The sequence below is a fragment of the Erythrolamprus reginae genome, chromosome 2 (genome assembly GCF_031021105.1).
Source record: "Erythrolamprus reginae isolate rEryReg1 chromosome 2, rEryReg1.hap1, whole genome shotgun sequence".
In the NCBI taxonomy this organism is placed as follows: Eukaryota; Metazoa; Chordata; class Lepidosauria; order Squamata; family Dipsadidae; genus Erythrolamprus; species Erythrolamprus reginae.
In genome coordinates, this window is record NC_091951.1 from 251,742,055 (window position 1) to 251,758,574 (window position 16,520).

At 42.5% G+C, this 16,520-nt stretch overlaps 1 long non-coding RNA gene across 1 annotated transcript; it reads right to left on the minus strand.

Moving 5' to 3' along the window:
• Nucleotides 1-205: 205 nt before the first annotated feature.
• LOC139162277 (uncharacterized) lies at nt 206-15,352 on the minus strand. The gene is made up of 5 exons (XR_011558291.1): nt 15,248-15,352; nt 6,039-6,123; nt 3,145-3,322; nt 1,874-1,963; nt 206-821 (listed from the first exon to the last, which is right to left on the minus strand). It is a non-coding gene; the product is annotated as an uncharacterized lncRNA (long non-coding RNA).
• Between the last annotated feature and the right edge of the window lie 1,168 nt (nt 15,353-16,520).

Below are 16,520 nucleotides of genomic sequence, written 5' to 3' on the forward strand. Positions count from 1 at the left end.
GTTCAGTGTGTACAAATCTATGGAGGGTGAGCCTTAGTTGAAAGCTCCTTAACATTTCATGACACTGCTTTTCTTGATACATATTATTTTTCAGTCAACAGAGTGATTCATTAAGACATAATTTTATAACTACATGGATATCTACCCCATTTCTTGATACAGTGATACTTATTGTGTGTATTATTAGTCTTCCACATTAAGGTAATTTTTGTTGGAAATATGACTCATTTATTTGAACTTTTAATATCTCTGTACATTTGCCTCTATGCTATAATCTGAACTGAAATATTTTATTGGGAGATCACCTCCAGTCACCTCATCTTTTTGAGAGATTGGACAGAATCTACTCATGCTACTCACATTAGTTTAACAACTACACATTACTTTAACAACTACATTACTTTAACAACAATTCTAACTGAATTTTCAACTGAAATCAACATTAGTTTAACAACTACATTAGTTTAACAACTACATTACTTTAACAACAATTCTAACTGAATTTTCAACTGAAATCAACATTAGTTTAACAACTACTACTTTAACAACAATTCTAACTGAATTTTCAACTGAAATCAAACTGAAACCAAACTGAAAGCTGGAGCAAGTTCTAGGTGCTTTTTACACTTGCTCAGTATAAATGTTCATATTCCTGTTTTTCTTTATTTATCTTGGGAGATTTCATCCACTTTCTTGCCCAAATGGTTTATATTGGCCATCCTTCCATGCACCCTGATTCGATAAATGCACGTGTACTCTGGATTTCCCCAGTTGCTCTCCACTTTGATTTTTACATACTGGAACGCCTTCTCTTGTTCATTCTGAAATGTAGATGAGGGAAAAGAACAATCATAATAAAAAGCCATCGAGATGAATTCATCCGCTTGAATGGCTCTATCGGTTTAATAGAAGAGTGCAAAGCCTATACTGTATATCTATATACAAGAGCCGGGGTGGTGCAGCAGGTAGAATGCTGTACTGCAGACCACTGAAGCTTCCATCCTTCCAAGGTGGGTAAAATGAGGACCTGGATTATGGGGGCAATATGCTGGCTCTGTTAAAAAGTGCTATTGCTAACATGTTGTAAGCTGCCCTGAGTCTAAGGAGAAGGGCGGCATAAAAATCAAATAAATAAATAAAATAAATCTGTAGACCTGTTTCCCAAATGCTGATATAACTGCTTTGGGATTGTTATTCATCAGAAAGAAGATTTGTGGTGGGGTTTTTTTGTTTTTTGTTTTGCTATGTCCCATTAGCTCCCATCAAGATATATAGTCGTCAACATATGACCCCAATTGAGCTCAAAATTTATGTTGTTGAGTGAGAACTTTGCTAAGTGAGTTTTGCCCCATTTTACGACTTTTCTTGCCACATTTGTTTAATTAGAAACACATTGTTACTTAACAAATTGTTAAGTGAATCTGGTTTCCCCATTGACTTTGCTTGTCAGAAGGTTGCAAAAGTTAATCACATGGACCTCGAGACACTGCAGCTGTCAAAAATGTGAGTCAGGTGTCAAGTGTACAAATAGGGGTGCTGCAATGGTTACACGTGTGAAAAAATGGTCATAAATCACTTTCTTCAATGCTACTGAAACTTTGAACAGCCATTAAGTGAACCGTTGTAAGTCGGGGACTATCTGTATAGTGCCACAGATTATCTAAACTATATTTTCTCAGGAGGAGCTCTGGTTTTCCAGCTCTGGCCTAATCTACTCCTTAAAGTACTGAATTAAAAGTTGTCTGGTTTTTAGTAGATGGGGCAGAAATTGGAGAGATTCTTTCAAAACAACTCCCTCTGACACAGCCCCTTCGGTTTTACTCTATCCTACTTTAGTTTTACCTCTAACCCACTTCTCCCATTTCTAGTTTACCTTCAGTTGGAATGTCTGAATTAATTCCTTCTCGGTATCATACATTAATGTTCCCAGCAGGATCTCCTCTTTTGTTTCATCATTTAGCCCCTAAAATTAAAAGGAGGCAATCAGTGTAGAAGAGTTGAATGCTGCAGCCAGGGCCGCCATCAGGAATTTTGGGGCCCCATACTGCCTAAGTGTCTGGCCCCCCCATTTTAAAACTACTTTATTTTGTGACATACCAATTATGTATTAAATTTACCTTTCAAAAAAAAAAATTAAACCCTGCCACTACAACAAGGTACACTTGTTTGACAGATTAATAATATGTTAATAACACAGAAAATATATTCAAGTGACATCAACATATTACATACATATAAATAAATTACCAGAACAGTGCAAATACACCAAACTAACAAAATATTATTAATTTTGCCATCAACAATATTAAAAGCAGCAATAAGATGGCACAAAGGATAAAGACAAAATACTCCTGCATCACAGTAGAAAAATATTTGTTTACACAATAATACCAATAAATAACAGGTAACCAGAAGATAAATTATACGCAATAATCTTTAAAACTATACGTAAACTGCACCATAGGTGTAAAAAGCACAGTGCAAGAAAATAGAAGAGAAAGAGGAGGGAAGAGTAAAAAACCCGTCCCTCTTCTTCTCATTAACCTCTCCACCTATCTCCTTATAGCATTTTCCAAACATACCCTCATGTATCATCAAATCCATATTATGAAGCAAATGTATCTGCTATTGAGTTCCATAACTTAATATATTTAAGCTTTTAAATGTGTAATGTATAGTCTCTTAACAAATAGCATGTCTGTGGCTCTAAGAACAACACCTTTTCTTTCTCTTTTCTTTCTTCTTCTTTTCCTAGGATGTTATCATATCTATTAAGCATACGGTGAAATATTACTGTGTATGCACTTAACATAATTTAGAAGGTAAAATGTAAAATAACCAACTCCCGCTTCTGATCTTCTCAGCACAAGTCTCAAAATATTATGTAGTTGTTTGTTTTTTGAAAAGTCCTTAGTACCCAGCTTCTCCTTTGCATATTCAAATCTTCCCACTTCCCACAATGCTTGCTTCTCGAATCCAGGATGGTGTTTGCTTCTCAAATCTAAAATGGCGAGACGGCTCCAAAAAACATGTCAACTCCAAAGCAACAAATCTTTTCCTCACACTTAGAAGGGAACAATTTTGAAAAAAAATCTAACACCATAATCAAAAGGTATACCAAATTAGCTCTGATCCAAACTTTACCTTTAACAGCTATGAAGCTCTTCAGGCAGAATAGAGAAATTTTTTGCATTTTTGCAGATCTGTGCTCTTGCCTGGTCAATTTTTTCAATTTGGCCGGGCCCTTGACGCCAGTACCGGTAATACTGCCCTATCGGCGGCCCTGGCTGCAGCAGCGCTGAAGGACAACCTGGAAGCAGTTCTTGGCCAACAAAGGCAGGTCAATGCAGAAAGCAAAAAAAAAAAAAAAAAAAAGGAATTTTGAGTCTTGACAAGCTGGCAATCTTTTAATGGTGAGCGGAATTATTTTATATGAAACGGGCAGAGAGCTATGGAGAGTGGTGTGATTTTTCACCCTGATTATTGCCAGTTGTTTTTAACATGTTTATTTTATTGATTGATTGATTGATTTTGTCCACTACAAAATGAGGGTTTTAGTGGGTATACACATAGTAAAATACATGATGTAGGTTATATAGAGGATATACTTATAGTAAAATGTATCTAAGAAAGAGTAGAAGAGAAGATATAGGAATGTTAAGATGCCTATGTTAGGGCTTATTTCAGAAAGCTATGCTGGAAGTAGCAGGCAAAGGTTTTGTCCATTTCATCCTCCTCCTCCTACATATTGTATTCCAAATCACTATCCTGTACAGGGATTGTAGTGAAGGCAGGAAATGTCCCAGAAAATGGGACTTTATGGAAGTATCCTATGGAGTAGGGAAAGGGAGAGTCTTTAAATGAATTCATATGGGAAGCAGCAAAAAAACTGTTAGTCATTTTCTGAATTAAATACACCAGGGAAGGTGAGGCCATACCATTGGATAAGAGAAATTAATGGACTACTTAGGGTGGAAGGTGATAGAGTTGGGCAGATATAATTGCTTGTCTTAGAATTCTACAGGGGGAATGGCCATTTAGCTCATTACTCCAAATATTGCTAGTTTATCCAGCCTCTACTGATGGGTTGCCAGTCCAGTGAACTTGGCAGTGTATTATGTACCAATCCCTTCAAAAGGAGCTTTTTGAAGGGAGCAATAGCTTGCATATCCCAAATTAAGGTATTAATTAACATTTTTTCTTAAATTTGTATCTTACTTTTATTTGTTACAATTTAAGATCTGTACACAATAATGGGCTGCGGCCCCCATGGGAGGGGGACACAGTGGGAGTTGTAAGTTCATGCACTATTTATAGAATAATTAATAATTGTTTTTATTGTCCTTCCTTCTCTAGTACCTTAGTATGATCCTTAATGGCTTTTAAAATAGGAAATAATTAAATAGTGTGTTTTACCCATAAACACTTTAATCATTTTAATCATTATTTAGATCTTAACTTTTATAGCAATTAAAGAAAATTGAGCTACTTGCCTAATCTGTTATACTGAACCTTATGGGTTCAGTACAAAACCTTAAAATGTTACTGTGCTCCTCAACAAATAATGGTGTCTATCATTTGTCCTTTTTGTGGCTATTCAAATAATGTGACTTAATGAACTGAAAAAGAATCAAGCCACTACCACCCAGTCACATGACCTTTAAGCCACCCCAGTGACCTTTAAGCCACCCCGGTCACATGATTGTCAAGCCACTCCCACCTGGTCACATGGCAGGCAAGCCACACCCACAAAATAAACCATGCCCACAGTGTGGCAGTAAGCATTTTGGCAGCTCATTGCTATATGTTCATAATGCTCCCACCTCCCATTTTTCCCCAAGAACCATCCTAGATCTGAATGAATGAAATATTCTCATTGAATACTTTGTTCTGTACAAAGTTGAATGTGCACAACAGCATGTGAAATTGATTGTCAATCAGTGTTGCTTCCCAAGTGGACAGTTTGATTACACAGAAGTTTGATTTACCGTATATACTCGAGTATAAGTCGAGTTTTTTAGCCCAAAAAGTGGGCTGAAAAACCTGACCTCGACTTATACTCGGGTGACTGACATGTCACCACAAGAGGGCACAAGCGGCTTAGGGAAAGACAGCCGTCTGCCTTTGCTTCAGCTCGAAAGAAGCGGCAACTGCCCGGTCAAGAAGCAAGAATCCACCCCCTAGCCAAACGGCTTTTTTCTTGTTTAGCGCAGCGTTCGAGTGGTTGGCAGGTTCCTTTGCTTGCACGCAAGAGCCAACCACTCGAACGCCGCGCTAAACAAGAAAAAAGCCGTTTGGCTAGGGGGTGGATACTTGCTTCTTAACCGGGCAGTTGCCCCCTCCCCCAGAGCGATATGCTTAGCGGTCTCCAGGAAGCGGCTTAGGGAAAGACAGCCGTCTGCCTTTTCTTCAGCTCCACTGAAGCTCTGGGAGAGGGGGCAACTGCCCGGTTAAGAAGCAAGAATCCACCCCCTAGCCAAACGGCTTTTTTCTTGTTTAGCGCGGCGTTCGAGTGGTTGGCAGGTTCCTTTGCTTGCACGCAAGAGCTAACCATTTGAACACTGTGCTAAACAAGAAAAAAGCTGTTTGGCTAGGGGGTGGATTCTTGCTTCTTAACCGGGCAGTTGCCCCCTCTCCCAGAGCTTCTTTGGAGCTGAAGAAAAGGCAGACAGCTGTCTTTCCCTAAGCCGCTTCCTGGAGACCGCTAAGGATATCGCTCTGGGAGAGGGGGCAACTGCCCGGTTAAGAAGCAAGAATCTACCCCCTAGCCAAACGGCTTTTTTCTTGTTTAGCGCGGCGTTTGAGTGGTTGACTCTTGCGTGCAAGCAAAGGAACCTGCCAACCACTTCAGTTCAGGGATTTAAATGTGATGCCCATTAAACATTTAAATCAACCGAAGCTTTCAGATACTTCTCAAGGGCAACCAGGTTCTCAAGATCCAGAACTGGGTATAACTACTGCACAACTCGCAGATTATGCAAAGATACTCCTGGCTGTGAGTTGCAAACCCAAAGCCACTCCATCTTTCAGGACATTACCTATTGACTTTTGAGCCCAGTCAGCCTTCTGTATATCGTCTTCAAAAATCTTCTTAAAAGCCAAATTGAGCATATCAATCATTTCCTGCAAAGGAGAAGAAAAATGCACCAGGGAAATGATTTATGCAAATATCAGTTACATACGTTAGACATCGTAAGTTATAAATAGAACCATAGACTTAATTCTAACTGTTAGCAACAGATACACAAATATGGACAATAAAGCATCATGTCAAAAAAGCCAAAATTTGCCAGTTCGGCAAATGGTTTGTTTCTCAAGTTTGCTGAGTAAAGACAGGAAATAAATGTGCCCAAATGAATAGCCCATAAAGGAATATTAACTGTTATCTAATAATATTTTTCTATCAGATTTTAGCTAAGGAGGAATGGTTGGTGCTTAAAACAGTGTGTACCACGATTCTTTTAGATAGCATTAAGATGTTTTCATATGTCATTTAATTATGTGAAAAGATGATGCCTATGAAGCATACACTATAGCCAGCCATGGGACACAGGCATTTGGGGGCACCAGGGAAATGATTTATGCAAATATCAGTTACATACGTTAGACATCGTAAGTTATAAATAGAACCATAGACTTAATTCTAACTGTTAGCAACAGATACACAAATATGGACAATAAAGCATCATGTCAAAAAAGCCAAAATTTGCCAGTTCGGCAAATGGTTTGTTTCTCAAGTTTGCTGAGTAAAGACAGGAAATAAATGTGCCCAAATGAATAGCCCATAAAGGAATATTAACTGTTATCTAATAATATTTTTCTATCAGATTTTAGCTAAGGAGGAATGGTTGGTGCTTAAAACAGTGTGTACCACGATTCTTTTAGATAGCATTAAGATGTTTTCATATGTCATTTAATTATGTGAAAAGATGATGCCTATGAAGCATACACTATAGCCAGCCCTGGGACACAGGCATTTGGGGGCTAATGTCAAAAGACGAAAATTTATATCAGTGCAGAAATCTCTATGCAATACTCATGCTTTTTAGACATAAAGGCTGGAACTTCTGTGGAGAAGAAAAGTATGTAGAAAGGAGAGGTGATTTAATAATTCTTAGAGTCATCAATCAATCCAGACAGACTATCTCATGTAGCAGGTTGGAGATGTACAAATTTCCTTTAAACTTTTGGTAAAGGGTAATTCCATAATTTACTATTTTATTTAATTTCTATACCACTCAACTCTCCAAAAGGAGTAATTGTTTTGTCTTCACCATAAAGACTTAAAACATACTAGAACACCTTTTATTATAAGCATCTCTATCATGAGCAGTGGGAAACCTATGACTAGGGCCGTGGTGGCGAACCTTTTAGAGACTGCAAGCCAAAACCCACTTACTTGTCGCAAAGTGCCAACAAGGCAATTTAACCTGAATACTGAGGTTTTACTACCTAAAATTAGGATAAAGGCAGAGTTCAGCTAATTGTTCTATGAAAAATGTGATAAATGCACTTTTATGCCCCTTCATTTTTTCTGCTTTTGAAATATTGTGCTCAATAACAATAAAAAAGAAAAAGTTTTGTAATATTATTTCTTTTTATCCTTCTGTTTCTGTTTTTCCCTCTTTCCTTGCCTCTCTTCCCCTTTCCCTTCCTCTCTGCGTTTTTCTTTCTCTTCCTCTTTCCCTTCCTCTCTGCCTCTGCTTCTCTCTTTCTCACCCTGTTTCCATCCCTCTGTTTCTCTCTCTCCTTCCCTCCTTTTCTCTCTCATTGCCTTCATCTGTTTCTCCACCCCACCCCTCCAAAACTGGTGCTGGGTGGTGGGAATCTGGAGGCTGATGAGCCTAGGAGCAGTGCACCGAAGTTCAGCTGGCTGGCAGGGAGGCATGGCACCCCAACGCAGGCAGCTCTGCAGGAAAAGAGCCGTTGTACTTACCTGAATGGTCTTCTCAATGCGCTGCGTGGAGAGTCCAACGTGGGTTATACTCTAGTCTTATTGGTAGGGACTGAGTTTGAATTTAAATAATTAATTCTGTCCCGCCCCCTGCTTGCCCCAGAGGGCTCAGTTTTAAAATGAAGGCATAGACATATATTCTTTATATAAAAAAACTTTATTTGTTACAGGAAAAAAACAGAACTATAAAAAGGAACTGCGACCCTGGGCAAGAACAAGGCCGGGTGGGTTTTGGACTCTCCACGCAGTGCATTGAGAAGACCGTTCAGGTAAGAACAACGGTTCTTCTCCAATGCGCTGCTTAGGAGAGTCCAACGTGCTATATATCCAAGCTATGGAGACAGGGAGGGATCAGGCCTGGTCAGGGGAGCAGAAGCGACACAGACTCATTGAAGAATTCTCCTGCCGAAAGCTGCTTCCGCAGAGGCAAAGACATCGAGGTGGTAATGTCTAATGAACGTTGTTGGGGACAACCACATGGCTGCGTGACAAATATCCTCCACTGATGCCTGTGTGTTCCAGGCGGCGGATGTGGCCGCACTTCTGGTGGAGTGCGCTGTAATCCCTTGTGGTACCTGCTGGGACCGTGCAATATATGCTTCCGCTATGCAAGATCTTATCCATTGTCCAATTGTTTGGGAGGAGACCTTGAGTCCCTGAATGGCCGGGAGGAAGGAGACGAACAAGTCTTCAGATTTTCTAATCGGTTGTGTCCTACGAATGTACAGTTTGAGGGCTCGCCGGACATCTAGTTTATGCCAGCGGTGTTCCAGAGGATGAGCGGCTTGGGCGCAGAAATCCGGAAGTACGACCACTTGAGAACGGTGAAATGGTGTGAAACGCCGGCTCCAGTCGCAGGACCACTGTATCTTGATGGAAAATGCATAAATCCTGCCGTACCGAGAAGGCTGATAATTCCGACACCCTTCTGCTGAAGTAATTGCTACCAGAAGAGCGGTCTTAAACGAGAGTATGCGAGTGGAACTGAGCGCATTGGTTCAAAGGGAGGGCCAGTTAATGCCCAAAGGACCAGTGGGAGGTCCCAGATGGGATACCTGTGCACCACCTGCGGTCTGATGTTAGTAGCACCGTGGAGGAAGTCTCGAATGTAGGGGTGGTGATAGATCTTGTAAGTCTGAGAACCACGGGCAGCGTGGCCCATGTGGCGCTACCAGCAGAATCTGCGCCCTTTCCGCCAGCAGTTTGTCCACTACCCTTGGGATGAGTGCCATCGGGGGAAAGGCATAAAGAAACCCTTCCAGCCAGGGGGAGCGTAGGGCATTGACACCTTCCACTCCTGTGGACGGGAAGCGTGAGAAAAAGCGGGGGAGCTGTGCATTGTCCTGGGTAGCAAACAGATCCCCCTCTGGCATGCCAAACCGTAGACAGATGTCCTGGAATATGTTCGGGTCCAGCCACCATTCCGCTGGATCTAATGTTGCCCGGCTCAACCAATCCGCTTGTGTGTTTAGAGTCCCTGCTATGTGCTCCACCCTCAAGGATTGCAGGTGTTGTTCCACCCAGGAAACCAGTGTCTCTGCTTCCTTCATGAGGCATTGTGATTTTGTGCCTCCTTGATGGTTTATATATGCCCCGGTGGCCACATTGTCTGTGAGGATGAGGGCTGGACGGCCTGCCACCCGGGGAAGGAACTGGCGTAGGGCTAGCGATACTGCCCTTAACTCCAAGAAGTTGATGCTGTTGTTGGCAAGCTCTTCTGGAGTCCAGCTGCCCTGGGCTATTTGGTGTGCTGTGTGTTCCCCCCAGCCTGAGAGGCTCGCGTCGGTTGTCACAGTGATGCACATCTGTTCCTTGAAGCAGGTGCCCTGGTGGATAGCTGATGTTGTCCACCATTGAAGGGAGTGGCGGACCCTGGGTGGTAATCGAATCAGCTTGCTGGTGTGACTGGTTTTGTTCTTCTGAAATGGCAGGAGGAACCATTGTAGTTGTCGTGTGTGTAGTCTTGCCCAGGGCACCACATTGATACATGATACAAAAATGCCCAGTAGCCTGGATATTAAGGCCAGTGGTACTTTGTGGTCGTGACGTACTGATTGTACTGTCTCTAGTAAGGATGCTTGACAGTCTGGTGACAGGAAGACGTGGCAACTGACTGTATCTATGATCGTGCCGAGATGACGAAGCGATGTTGTAGGTGTCAGGTGACTCTTCGCGAGATTTGTTGAGAATCCATGGGCCTGTAGGGACCGGATGGTGTGGGATAGATCGACCTGTGCTTGTTTGGGCGACCTGGATAGAATAATGATGTCGTCTAAGTAGGCTTGGAGTCTTATGGACTGGAGGCGTAAGTCTGCCATTACGACATCTAGCAAATTGGTAAATGTCCTGGGTGCTGAGGATAGCCCAAAGGGCATAGCCCGGTATTGGAAGTGGGCACCTCCCAGGTAAAACCGTAGTTATCTCCTGTGGTCCGGGTGGATTGGTACATGTAAATATGCCTCCTGTAAGTCTATGGAGGTCAGGAGGTTGTGCTGACGGATGCAGGCTAGGATGGATTTGAGTGACTGCATCTTGAACCTGCGGTACTTTACATAAATGTTCAGTTGCTTTAGATTGAGGATTAAACGATGTCCCCCTGAATTTTTGGGCACTAGGAAGATGTGTGAATAAAATCCCTTTCTCTGCTGGCCCGGAGGTACCGGTTCGATGGCCGCGATGTCCAGCAGGTGTTGGACTTCTTGTTGGAGTAGGTCCCTTTCCGCTCTGTTGGCGGGGATGGGGCATCTGACGAACCGGTTGGGCGGGAGGGCAAGGAATTCTAGACGCAGTCCTGATTGGATGGTGTTAATGGCCCAGCAATCTGAGGATGTCTCTTCCCATTGCGTGAGGAACCCTTGAAGTTTTCCTCCAATGGGAGCATCTGAAAGTTTCTGGAGGGTTGACCCCTAAACGGGCGTTTAGGTTGGGTGTATGGACGGTACCCCCACCAACACCGCGTTCCTGTCGGTGAAGGGCAGTCTATCCTTTCGATTGTAGCCTTGGCCATAGGTTCTCTGGGCTTGCACAAAGGGAGAGGCTGTAGTGGTGTCGTAAAGAAAAGTCTGTCTACGGGAATATGGTGCTGGTCTTCTATCAGCACGCCTATAAGCCTTAGGGAGGACCTTGCGTTTGTCTTTGTCCTCAACCAATACTGAGTCTAATGACTCACCAAATAGTTTCTCCCCGCTGAAGGGAGCTGCTGCAAGACGCCATTTAGATCTTGCATCGGCGTGCCAGCTTTTGAGCCAGAGAAGGCGGCGTGAGGACATAGTGGCTGCCATGGAACGCGCCGCGAACTTAGCGGAGTTCAATGTTACGTCCGCGGAAAACTCCGCTGCAGCGAGAAGCTTAGTTAAATCCTGATGGAGTCTAGCGTCCTCTGGGCCCAGTGTGGATTGCATTTCTTTAATCCAAACAATGGATGTGCGGTTAAAAAATGAAGCTGTATGGGCAGCCCGCAATGCCCATGCTGCTGACTGATGAGACTTGCGGATGAGGGTTTCCGCTTTGCGGTCGTCCGGCTTCAGGCCTTCCATGTCTGCTGGGACTACAGCATTGGAAACAAGATTGGTAACCGGTTGATCCACAGGGGGGAACTGTAGCAATCCTTGAATGTCCAGGCCAAACCCATAGAACTTCTTTTCGATGGAGGAAGGGCCTGGGGCCGCTGTAGGGTTCTCCCACAGGTGTTTTATATTATCAATGAAAATTGAAGACGAGGGGATGAAGTCGGATTCCTTTTCTGGTTCAGTAAAAAGTCCTGCAGTAGGCTCCAGCTCTACTGATCGGTCGGTAGGCTTGGTAGTGGAACCCAGCCTAGCTGTGGTCTTTGCTTTGTGCAAAAGGGTTTTGAATAGTGCGGGTTTAAACAAGCCGGTAAAAACTGGTTGTTCAGCAAATGTCTCTTCATCCTCAGAGAACTCGTCCTCTGCCCCACTTCCCTCATCATGTGATGGGGGCTGAGCCCCCAGCGAGTCCTGGTAGGTGTAGTGGGCATTAGCCATAGGCCATATCTCTGGTTGCTGGCTCTTGGTAGGCATAGGAGGTTGCTGCTGGATGCCCATGGCAATGCCCTGCGAGTATGCGTTGGCAATCATGTCCTGCACCGGTGGGGAGAGGTGATGCCAAGTGTCAGGGCCAGACTGCAGGCCTGCAGCCATGGGGGTAAAGGAGGCAGATGGCACCGGCTTTGAATTTGCCAGAAGTGGGGACTGCAACCCCACATCCTGTCCCGGGGTTGTTGTGTGAGCTGAGGCACCGAGCAGGGGGAGTGTCTCCCCATGTTCAGGAGACCAGTCTTTGTCTGCGTTTGCAGGGGCAGGTTCTGGTATATCCATGGCATTAGCTGTGGGTTGGGGAGGCATACCCATTTGGGAGGGTGGGAGGCTCCAAGGCTGTTGAAATTGATTGTAAGGCAGAGTCCAGGTCTGCTTCTGAGCCTGCTCCATCATTTTTTCCAGAGCTTTAATCCTCTTTTCAGTCTCTTTAGCAGATGCAGAAAACTGGGAGGATTTGGACTTTGGCTTAGTGGAAGGTGCCTTGTCCTTGGGCTTAACCACAGCTGGGGGTGGTGCAATGTCTTCTGCCCCTTGTTGTTGCTCTTTAGTCTCAGCCATTGAAGCAGTTGGAGTTTCCAGTCCCGCACCGCCGACAACAAGCGACCAGGTGGCAGCCTACCCTAGAGAGACAGGCTTCTCAAGGCACACAGAAAAAACGCCGGCGTTTTGCTGCTGAAACAGCCTGTAACGCGAGCCCCGACAGATGTTTAAACTTCGCATCAGCTAGTAGTGAAGGAGAAAAAAAATTTCCGGAAGCCGGGATTCCTTTTAAAAGGTCTCCGGCGGCTCGCGCATGCGCCCACTAGTAACCTGGTTACTATGGGGCTTTTAAAATGGTGGCCCCCAGGCTGACGAGGAGGACGGCATTAGCAAGGTCAAGAAAAGGGCGTGGGAGCGCCGAAAATCTGATTAGTGCGGCGAGCTGTGGCGCGAAATACAAACTCCGAAGAGTCAGCCGTGGCTGCCTCGGTAAGTTGGGGGCTCAAACGGGCATTTTGGGGGTTGGCAATGTCCACTGAGGACAGGGGCCAGCCCGAAGCAACCAGCAATTTAACCTCTGTGAGCCTGGCCCCGGAAGGCGAGGCTCCTTGCCCATTAAAATTCATTTAAGCTCCTGGGTTGTATCCGTTGAGGAAAGGGACCCATATGAGCAATCCAGGCAGTTCTTGCCGGCGGATCGGTTAACCAGCCAAAGGTATACAATTATATAATTAAAAATTAACTTACCTTATCTTGTTTAGGAGAGTCCAACATGATGGAAGTCAGTCAGAGAGGATAAAAATAACATCCCTACTCTACGATTGAGTTTTAAAACTGAGCCCTTTGGGGCAAGCATGGGGCGGGACAGAATTAATTATTTAAATTCAAACTCAGTCCCTACCAATGACTAGAGTATAACCCACGTTGGACTCTCCTAAGCAGCGCATTGGAGAAGCAACTGACATCCGGGAGGCCAAAAGGAGCCTAGACAGGGAGAACAATCAACCAGTGGCATAGTTTGGACAATCCTAGACCTATGGTGGTGAATCTATAGCATCATGCGAAAGGCGGCAGGCAGAGCCCTCTCTGTGGGCATGTGCGTCATCGCCCCAGCCTAGCTCCATCACATTTCTTTGACGGTTTCATTTTCAAGAAAACAAAAGTTTGTGGGACTAAAAAAAAAATTCACTCAATCAATTCCAACTTTGTGAGATCTTCTCCTTTCATGAGAAGTTGGAATTGATTGAGTGAATTTTTTTTTTCATTCATTCATTTGTGTTTCTGAATGGTTGTCCCATTTCCATTCCCAACTCAGCCAGTGTGGACAACTTTCACCACCAAAGAAATTGATGAATACGTTGACTGGAGAAGATATGTGGTTTGGAGAATCTGAGAGAAGTAGACTTGAATTTAGAGGGAGGGACTTGGGACTAGGAAGAGAGAGAGAGAGAGGAACTGCAAATGGGACCATGCAGAATCTGTTACTTTTAAAGTCAAGGAAGGAAGAAATTAAGGATAATTAATTTGTGCATAAAAGGCACCATTAAAACACAATAATTGAATATTTTATAGTTATAATACATTATTTTAATATAAAACATGGATTTTGCCACAAAGAAGAAAGAGTCAACCTATTCTCCAAAGCACCTGAAGGCAGAACAAGAAGCAATGGGTGGAAACTAAACAAGGAGAGAAGCAACTTAGAACTAAGGAGAAAATTCCTGACAGTTGGAACAATGAATCTGTGGAACAGCCTGCCACCAAAAGTTGTAAATGCTCCAACATTGGCAGTTTTTAAGAAGATGTTGGATACCCATTTGTCTGAAGTAGTGTAGGGTTTCCTGCCTAGGCAAGGGGTTAGACCAGAAGACCTTCAAGGTCCCTTCCAACCCGGTTGTTATTATTATATTATATAACTTTTTTTCCTTCCAAAATGTTTTTTATTTATTGCATCTTTCTTCCTCCCCTTCCAAAATCTTTATTTTTTTTAAATTCCAAAAACCTCTTAAAATATCTTTAGGAATGTTATCTTAATCTTAAAACCTGTTATCTTAATCTTCATTACAATGTCATTATAATTTTCTTAATAATTGGGATTTCATATATTCTTTCAAAACAATTGCTTAAATCAAACTTCCATGTGATAAATATTCAGATTTTCCATTTAAAATGTATTTCATAAGTTAAAATCATTATTTTAATTTATTTTATTTATTATTGCTCTGACGGTCAGAGCGATCAACCAATGGAACTGCCTGCCAGGGGAGGTGATGAACTCCCCAACTCTGGACACCTTCAAGAGGAGATTGGACTTCCATTTGGCTGGGGTGCTGTAGGGTTTCCTGCTCAGGCAGGGGGTTGGACTCGATGACTTAACGGTCCCTTTCAACTCTATTAATAAATAAATTACTATATCAATAGATCAGTAAATAACAATTGGGGGTTACTCAATCATTAACTGTAAAATCTTTCTTCTACATGATATTTATCTTGCATAAGGAGAAACCATACTCTTAAAAAAAAGGTAAATCTATTCATATTAATTATGTAGAACAAATGATTAATGACAAAATTCATACTATTATATTATCCTAACCTTTGTATTCTTTTAAACAAGTCAGCATTAACAATCTGCTTGGGTAGGATAAGTATAGTTGGAAGAAAAAGTTTAATTACACAGAGTTATCCCCAATTTAAACAACATTTTCTTACAAAATAACCTATCCTGTTAATCAAATTTAAATGGGTAACTTACATTTTACTTGTACATTTTATTTACTTGTAAAATAGCATTGCTGGCTTGATCAGAAGAGAAATCCATGGTTCCTTCCTTCTGAAAGTCTCTTCAACTCTCCTGCCCCTTCCCCCAGTGCTTCCTGTAGAGGAGGAGCTGTGATTGGTACAGCTTGCTGCCAATCAGATAGCTCTCTCAGTGCCTCCTATCTGTGTAGAGAAGGAGCTGTGATTGGTTCAGCATGCTGCCAGTGAGGCAGGTCAGGGGTAGCAAGAGCAGAAAGAAAAAAAAAAACCTCCTATTGCCAGCCATGAGGTTTCTTTCCCCCCTGCCTTTCGCATAGGAACTGTGGAACTTTGGGACAGTTTTCAGGTCAGTGAAAGTCAGTGACTCTAGCATAAGTTGAGGTTGGATTTTTCAGCACATTTTTTGTGCTGAAAATATCAACTTGTACTTGAGTATTTACGGGTAATTAGATGGGTGGAGGATGGAAGCTTTTCAAAAATCTATTTTGTGTTTTTCCATTGATTATGAATTTCATCTGCATAAATAAACCATCCTCACTGGAGAAGTGCTGAGCAACCTGACATTTCCAGTTTTGTGTTTTTCTGTTTTCTCCTCTTCCTATCCTTGTTGTCTGAACCAGGCCAGATTTTAAAGAGAAGGATTGTTTGTGCATGTATTTGTAAATTCAATTTGTAATTTCTGAAAATGATGGTCATTAAACAAATCCATTCATTTGATTGGACTTTTTTTTTTTTTACTGACACCAACCAAAAAATGACAGAAACTGGCAAAAAAACCCAACCATTTGAATTATGAATAAAACTGTAACACTCATATGGGGTTCCTTGTAACAATGGAAACATGGGAATTATAATCAATAAAGGAGCAAATCAATGTTGGAATCTGAAACCTATGTTTGGCGGTCTTTGTGCATGTCTGTACAGCATACCCATCTGTAAATTTCATGGTGCAAAGAATTCAGTGGGTTGGAATAGTGGGCGCAGAAGGTAGGAAGAAATAGGTAGCCAATAACTATTCTAGAGAATAAGTACTGAAGTGGTTGAACTGAAAATAAAAATGCAAAGTTCTCAATTAAAGGAAGGCAGAGTTAAAGAGACAGTTGAAAAGGAATCCTCAGTGAATACAAAGTAAGTTTCTGATATAAAAAGGAAGAATTAGCTCTGAACGCTTATTGCTTTTGAAGATAATTATTTGGATAGTAATAATTATATAAATATCCGGGCCTTACAAAAGGATTGCGAGAAAGGATTACCTTGAATGCCTTTTC